Source organism: Zingiber officinale, chromosome 7A (genome assembly GCF_018446385.1).
Source record: "Zingiber officinale cultivar Zhangliang chromosome 7A, Zo_v1.1, whole genome shotgun sequence".
NCBI lineage: Eukaryota > Viridiplantae > Streptophyta > Magnoliopsida > Zingiberales > Zingiberaceae > Zingiber > Zingiber officinale.
Window position 1 is genome coordinate 80,424,462 of NC_055998.1, and position 8,496 is coordinate 80,432,957.

An 8,496-nucleotide genomic window follows, 5' to 3' on the forward strand; every position below is an offset into this window, starting at 1 on the left:
TGATCAGTGGATAGATTGGGAGGCAGTCGCGAGCGCACAAAAGCCTGCTGGATCGATCAGTGGATCGATCCAGAGGTCATAATCGATCAGTGGATCGATTGGGAAGCTGCGATCTGTCGCGATAAGCCCTGGATTGATCAGCCGATCGATCCAGGCAAATTCCCAGAGCACAGAGGCTGTCACGCCCCCAGAGGAGTCCTTACCAAAAAATTTCGGCAGCATCTCCCCTGTACGGGTGACAATCTGAGGCATACATACATACAAAATACATCAGCCACATACGGCTGGAATATATATACACAACCACGCAGTTATATAATCAGCCCACTCGGTTGGAATAGAAATAAACACAACCACGAAGTTATATGATATATATTAATTAGCCCACACGGCTGTACTAAAATCAACACAGCGGAAAACACAAACAACGATCACAAAAACACAAAGCAGCTAACTGCAAGCCGGCTCGGCTTGACACAATAATATCAAACCAAATACAAGAGAATACAAATACATAAACAAGTACAAAACCCAAAATACAAATAACGTAAGAAATACCGAATTCATAAGGTCGTCCTCTAATGTGATGTGGAACTGGCGGACAGGATCTTCAGGCGACTCCATAAATACTTTACCTTCTACCTGGTGAAATTACCAATATACGGGGTGGTGAGTATAAAGACTCAGCGGGTAATAGACTGATAGTGCATGAGTATAGTAAATCAAACTATAGATGCAAAGATATACAGGCTCGTATGGAAACAGCAGATACTACAGTGATATCATAATAAGTGTCCATACCTGAAACCATATCCTAGGCTAGTAAGGGAAGGTAGATGTAACAAAGTCCTGCTACAGTACTACTCATAACTACATGGTATCATGTGAGGTATATACAGGTCAACAGTAAGTAAGCCAGTGTCTAAACACATAACACAGGTATAAATCTCAACCTAAGTAAGCATAACAGCATAAATAAACAACAGCAGCATAATCTAGCAACAGCAGCATAGATAAGCAACAACAGCATAAGTAAACAACTAGCAGATATAATAACAACAGCGTATGTACGGATGGTCACCCCACCCACCTCTCTGCACCACGACCCCTGTATGGTCGAGAGGTCGGATCGATGACAACTGTACGACACTCCAGCCGCCACTACTTTCGAGTGACCGAGTGGACAGTTGCATAGTAGCTGAATAGCTACGTCTGCGACGGGGGTCCCTGCTGCCCGCGACTCCAGCCGCCACTACCCATGAGTGGCCGAGTGTGGCATGACAGGACAAGCGGCGCGCTCCATCCGCCACTACCCATGAGTGGCCGAGCGTGCGGCCTTGGCCAATGACCCTCTCAACCACAAGGGAGACATGGTCGTCGACATGCATGCAATGACATGATGCGAATAATGTGTTGGAGGATCGGTGGCCGGCTTGAAGGGGGGTTGGATAGCTAGGCCACCCCCAAATCGATTTCTTCTCTACAATACGTTAGTTTGCGCAAGCGGAAATATAGAAACTAAAAACAATGAAACACAAACGAGAATACAAACGCTAACACGCTCGATGTAACGTGGTTCGGAGATTGCTTGCTCCTACTCCACGACGTGTCCTTGAGGTGGACGAGCCCTTGATCCTTTGGTGGATCGGTCCGCGATCTCGGCTAAAGCTTCTCCTTCTCGGTGGGCAGACCTCAAGTTCTCTTCCTCTTTCTGAGATGAAACTTGGGGTTAGAAGGAAGAGTTGACTTGGAAGCTTTAGGCGAGTCGGAAGGTTTCTGATGTATCGATGCCTTGATGCTAGCTCCCCTTAAATAAGAGGAAGAGTTGATCGTGATCGACTCGAGCCACACCCAGTCGGTGGTCCGTGCACGGTCGTGGTTCTAGATAAGCGACACCAGCTCTCTTTAGAGCCGTTTTACAATCGTGTACGGTCGGTGGTCTTGGGACCGGTCATTGGTCTAATCGAAAAACACGAATGTTTACGTGCGTTACGTGAAGTTGGATCGGTCATTGGTCCCGTTACCGGTCGGTGATCGATCGATCCTCCTCTCGTCCTTTCAGGATCGCCTTTGAGTCCTCTTCCTCGGCCTGTCCCTCGGATGCACCGCAGCGGCTCCTCTCCGGCCGTCCTTGCCTTGAAGTCCACTTCCTTGGCTCCACTCCGTTGCTCCTCGTTCGCGCGGTCCCTCGGATGTCTTCCACATCCTTCAGCTCGGCGATCGAGCCCTTGGATGAGCTTCCCAAGCGCGAGTTCACATGTGTTCCTGAAGTCCTGCAGACTCGAACACATATCGAATACGTATGACTGGCAAACTCTTTGACACACATGAAACCTGGGTCGATTGCAATCTCCCTTTTGATGTGTGATATTTAAGTTAGGCGTATCTTCTTTGAAAATTTTGAGCAATATGTAAACATGAGCGTAAAACCCAGCTCCCCTTAACATGCTCTCGACCTTAATTTTGAAGATTTTTACAAGTAGATTTCTAACTTAAACCTACGATTCTCCCCTTTGACACCGTGAAAATGTTGTACGGACACGTTGCATACTATGGTATCAGTTCGACCAAATTTGAACCAAAATTTGATTTTAAAACCAGAATCTTGAAAGTACGGTCATTGGTAGATCGGTACCTGTTGAACATCGATTTCAGTCGGTGACTGAAATCCATAAAAATTCGGAAAATTGAAAAATCATGAAATTTTGAACACATATTTCTTATAATGTTCTTTAACAAGGAAAAATATGTTTTCATGAAAATTCATCATATTTTTGAAGTTTTGATAAAAAACTCAAACACAAAAAAAAAAAAAATCAATCAAGTTTGTATCAATTTGAAACCTTGTTTTGCAATCATATGTTTCAAAATAGCTAAACCACAGTAAATAAATCATAGAATTGTTTTCAAAACATTTGAAATGTCCAACTATGATCTATGGGCAAGATGTCCATTAATTAAACATTTGTTTTCCCCATAGTTGGCCTATGATCACTAAACATTGATACACTTCATAACTCATCAAAATGCTATAAGCATAAGTGAATTACTTGTATCATCCTAATATCTCACATTCATGGTTAGAAAATAATACAAATCATTGTGAGATAAAGGTAACCTCTACTTAGCCCTCTTGATCATAAATCTCTATCAAGGCTAAGCCCTCCCCCTTAAGGTCTCAAGTCAACCATATAGGAGAAAAAAAATTTGAGTTATTGACTTCCATGGTTGACTTGCCATAAAATCCTCTAACCCTTGAGGATTGATTTTGGTACCCAATAGAAATTTTTTCTAATTGGGTTGACCAAGTACTCTTTGGGGATCCATTTCCTATCTATGGTCTTTGTTTTGGATTGCCCCCTAGCAAGTAGACAATGATAGGTCTTTTCATTATTTTGTTCATTGTATCCTATCCCATTTTTCTTAAAACTTGCCCTTTGGCTCCCAATGATCATATTTAGGGTTTTAGAGCCAATTTCAAATTTCCTAAGGGCATTGGTAAGATATTCTATCTTTTCCCTTAATTCCCTATTTTCTTCTTCTAAACATGATACATTTGAACTTGAGGAAGAAGGAACATGCTTATTGTAATCCTTAGAGCACATGGATTCTAATTTCTCTTCAAGCATGCTAATATCATGTTTCAAAGACTTGTTTTTCCTTTTTACCTTGAACAAGTCATCATTTGTGCTTGAAATAATTTTAATTAAAATATGAGGAGGAAGATTATGTACCTCACTTACCGAGAAGTCCGAATCCGATGATTGACCTCCACCTTCACTTGAGCTCCCCTCTTCATCTTCACTTGAACTCCTTCTTTCTTCTTGTTCAGATGAGGTGGAAGCTACATCATCAATCCCCATGAGAGCAAAATTGATTATGTGATGCTCTTCTTCCTCCGATGATGATGAAGGATCATCCCATGTTGCTTTTAGGTTTTGAGCCTTCTTCCCTTTTTCTTTTGTCTTCTCCTTCTTCTTCTTCCCTTCCTTCTTTTTCAAGAGAGGACAATCATCTCTTATGTGTCCTTCTCCTTGGCAATTGTAGCAAATTATCTTCCTTGTCCTACTTTTACTTCTCGAGCTTTTCCTAGCATGAGATTTGTTAGAAGAAAAAGATTTAAACGCCTTTCTCATCTTCCTTACCATATATGCCTCTTGATCGCTATCCATTGAGGCACTTGATTCTTCGGAGTCGGAAGATGATGGTGATGAAGATTTCTTCTTCTTTCCCTTTCCCTTGTTTGCCACAAGGGCTACTCCTCTTGATCTATGTGCTTCTTCATCTAATCCTTCAACTCTTGTTTCATGGAGCTCCATTCTTGAGAAGAGTTCATCTAGAGAGGATTTCTCTAGGTCCTTTGATATGTAGTATGAATCTACAATGGAGCTCCAAGTTGTGGTTCTTGGGAAAGCATTTAGGGCTTTTGTCATCATGTCTCGATTTGAGAGTGTCTCACCTACACTTGTTAGTCCATTAATAATTTCTTTAATTCTAGAATGTAAAGTTGATACCTTTTCTCCTTTCTCAAGCTTGATATTGTTGAGTTGAGTTCGAAGGAGGTCTCTTCTTGCCAATTTTGCTTCCGATGTCCCTTCGTGAAGCTCCACTAGCTTTTCCCATAATTCCTTGGCGCTTGAGTAGCTTCCAACCCTTGTTATTTCTTGTTGGGGAAGAACATTATGTAGATGATGGATTGCCTTGGCATTTGCTAGATGCTCTTCTTTTTGCCTTTTGGTCCATCTTGTTATGTCGATTGTCTCATTGTGTTCATCCTTGGGCTCTTCAAAACCACTCCTCATGATTAGCATAATGTCAAAATCGGTATTAAAGAATACCTCCATTCTCCTCTTCCACCAAGAGAAGTCTCCTTCGAATTTGGGTGGATGAATGTTTGAGCCGGCCATTTGATGATGTTGTTCTTCTTGGCGATTAGTCCGTTGAAGAGCTTCCTTGCTCTGATACCAATTGTTGGAGGATCGGTGGCCGGCTTGAAGGGGGGTTGGATAGCTAGGCCACCCCCAAACGGTTTTTTTTCTACAATACGTTAGTTTGCGCAAGCGGAAATATAGAAACTAAAAACAATGAAACACAAACGAGAATACAAACGCTAACACGCTCGATGTAACGTGGTTCGGAGATTGCTTGCTCCTACTCCACGACGTGTCCTTGAGGTGGACGAGCCCTTGATCCTTTGGTGGATCAGTCCCCGGCAATCTCCGGCTAAAGCTTCTCCTTCTCGGTGGAGCAAACCTCTCACAAAGTTCTCTTCCTCTTTACAAGATGAAACTTAGGGTTAGAAGGAAGAGAGTTGACTTGGAAGCTTTGGGCAAGATTCAGAAGGTTTACAATGAGTATCGTACCTTGATGCCCAGCTCCCTTAAATAAGAGGAAGAGTTGATCATCAATCAACTCAAACCACGACATCGGTGGTCCATGCCGGTCGTGCTCAACACCAACTCTCTTTAGGGTTTTAGCGGTCATGTACGGTCGGTGGTCTTAGGACCGATCATTGTCTAATCGAAAGCGGAATGTTTGTGCGTTACGTAGTTGGATCGGTCTTGGTCCCATTACGATCGTGATCGGTCACTCCTCTCATCCTTTAGGAGTCGCCTTTGAAGTCCTCTTCCTCGGCCCGTCCCTCGGATGCACAGGCTCCTCTTCCCCTTGAAGTCCACTTCCTTGGCTCCACTCCATTACTCCTCGTCATGGCGGTCCCTCGGATGTCTTCCACCATCCTTCACTCAGCGATCAGGCCCTTGGATGAGCTTCCCACACTTGGGCATTCACATGTGTTAAGTCTGAGACTCATATCAAATACATATGAAAGCCTAACAAACTCTTTGACACACACATCAAAACCTAGGTCGATTGCACAAATAATGCAGCAGTCATCATATATATATATATAAATAGAAAACAGGTATGCTACATGAAGCCAGCATGCTCAGCAAGGTGTGTAAATAAACAGGCAATCAAAGCAGGTAAACATGGTATCAGGTGTCCATATATCCAATACCTACTATCTAATGTCTGGTATTTGGTATCCAATACCTAGTACTATAGTATCTGCTAAATATCATCGATAGCAACGAGATACTGTATAGATACAGAAACGAGCAGCTCCAAGATTGAGTGGAAGTATCAAGCGCAGGAAAAATAAGAGTGGAGTCAAGATAGATACAGTAACTATCTGAACATAAAGCTCATGCACTAGGATCAAAATACTAAAGAGGTAAAGCAAGAAGTACCCACCTTTAATGATAGACCGTAGTTGAACTATCTCCACATCGGAACACTTGTCTCGTATCAGTGTCCTGCAACAAATCATACTATTACATCCAAATCCCTTTATACATTAACTAGCTACCTAAATCCAAATGCAAACTTAATTAATCATATCAGTCAATTGATTCAATAATCCTCAATCAACCACAAGTCGTCATTTAAAACTTAACTATTCCCTTCCAATTCATCAACACTAATCCTCATTAGTTGAACAACTAGTCATCACCCTAATCAAATCCAAGCTTAACAATTAAGCACAATTCATTATCTGTTCAGATTTAGTTTTTTGTTACCTCAATTCCAGATCTGCAGCAGCTTCTCGGTGAAGGAGCCAAATGCAACCAATGGCTGGTGGAGACTATCATAATGGCATGATCAGTATAGGCACCATCGTGTGAAAGAGTGGCATAACCATGATCTGTGCGACCTCGGGCCGACAACTTGGTAGTAGAGGAGCCTACTGAGCTTGGTTCCTCACAAGTACCACTGATCCAAGAACTACCCATGGAAGATGGTAACCGATGACGACATTGACGACACGAACAGAGACCACAAAAGGAACTAAGCATTTCATCAAACATAGGATCTGCACAACCAATATGACTAATTAAGCAATACATCAACACAACAGAAATGTTGACAAGAACGTCCTAGACCCAACCAACCTTAGCAACTCATCCGTGATGGCAAGGTGTGTGATCGGAAGGAAGTGCAAAGATGGCGAGCTTGCTGGGACAAAGGTTGTGGTACCACTCCAGTGAAGGGATCCGTGTGATAGGGGAAGAGTTCTATGGCTCCGCAGCAGGGATCCCTCCAGTGGCAACCTCCTTTAGTTTGCCCGATCCTCAAGCTAAGAAGAGAACAAACCCATCTTCCTTTGTGTCGAAACTCCCTTCGGTGGCAGTGGCACCCGACGATAAGGTGGCGTCGGGTAGCGATCAAGTGAACGGCGGTAGCAATTCTAGGGCACGGAGAAGATGAATCGATGGTCAGCGTCGACAGATCAAGAGCCGGCATCAGCGATGGGTGGCGAGTGGTGCAACATCAAGCGTCGGCAGAGACGATACTGAGAGAGAGGAGAACTCAACGCCAATGGGAGATGGACGCCAAAACCTACGACTCCTCCACAATCAACTCCGTTGCCGATCCATTCTCAAGCAAAATACACATCGGCTTGGGGAGGAGGGGAGAGGGCGATGGCCGGTTCAGAACTCGAGTGGTCGGTGCCGGTGATGAGAAGGTCGTCGGCGTCGATCTAGCGAAAGAGAGGGAGAATTGGGAGTCGGCGAGAGAAGGAAGGGAGGAAGGGTTCGGGCGGATGAAAAGAGAAGAAGGAAAAAATAATATGTTTTATAATTGTAACTTAGGCTTAGATTAATTAAATCTTAAGTTAATTTCTCAATCAACTCCCACTTTTGGGTATTTTAAATGGGCTTCCATTTAGTTCACAAATTCATCCACTTAAACTCGTCATACGAGCTCCGAAAAATTCCCAGAAAATTCCTATAAATCCTTAAAAATTCCAATAAGATTATTTGTCCAATAACCTTATTATTTAAATATTATTTGGGTACCATATTTTACATTCTCCCACACTAATAAAAATTTGGTCCCCAAATTTACTGCTCAACTCAGGGATCCACATCTAAGTGTAACAATCCAACAACATACTCATATACCACTCCATCCACGTATCATAACAAATCTCCAACTGTCAAAGATGACTCTGTGGGTTATGAGCTCATCCTGCTTCCGCTACTCACACACTGCTGTCTAACCAGCGGTGGGTAAATCAATTTCATCTGAAATTCATAATCCCCTATCAACAGATCCTCAAACATCTATATAAAGCGCTAAAACTATCCATCTGTCTGAAAGTGGAAAGCTATATCACAACAAATCTCAATACTCATAACCTACTGTAAACACTACTAGAGCCACGATGTCGATCACGAATCTCCCTTTGGTACAATACTCAGAGATATACCCTAAAATCCCGTGATCTCTCTACAGTATAATCCAGCTAATCGATCCAATAAATCCATCCTACAAATCAATAGCTAGAGAACAAATTCATCAACTAATCACTGATTTCCCAACGCCTCGTATCCTCTTTGTGTCTTGGTAATCCCACAATAAAGTCCATTATAACTTGCGCTCAACTCCATTCCAGTATCCGAACCTACTGAAATAATCTTACTAACCTTC

At 42.7% G+C, this 8,496-nt stretch overlaps 1 long non-coding RNA gene across 1 annotated transcript; it reads right to left on the reverse strand.

Moving 5' to 3' along the window:
• Nucleotides 1-451: 451 nt before the first annotated feature.
• LOC122000209 lies at nucleotides 452-7,626 on the reverse strand. Its single transcript, XR_006117022.1, has 4 exons — nucleotides 6,954-7,626; nucleotides 6,582-6,874; nucleotides 6,256-6,317; nucleotides 452-642 (listed from the first exon to the last, which is right to left on the reverse strand). It is a non-coding gene; the product is annotated as an uncharacterized LOC122000209 (long non-coding RNA).
• Nucleotides 7,627-8,496: the final 870 nt, after the last annotated feature.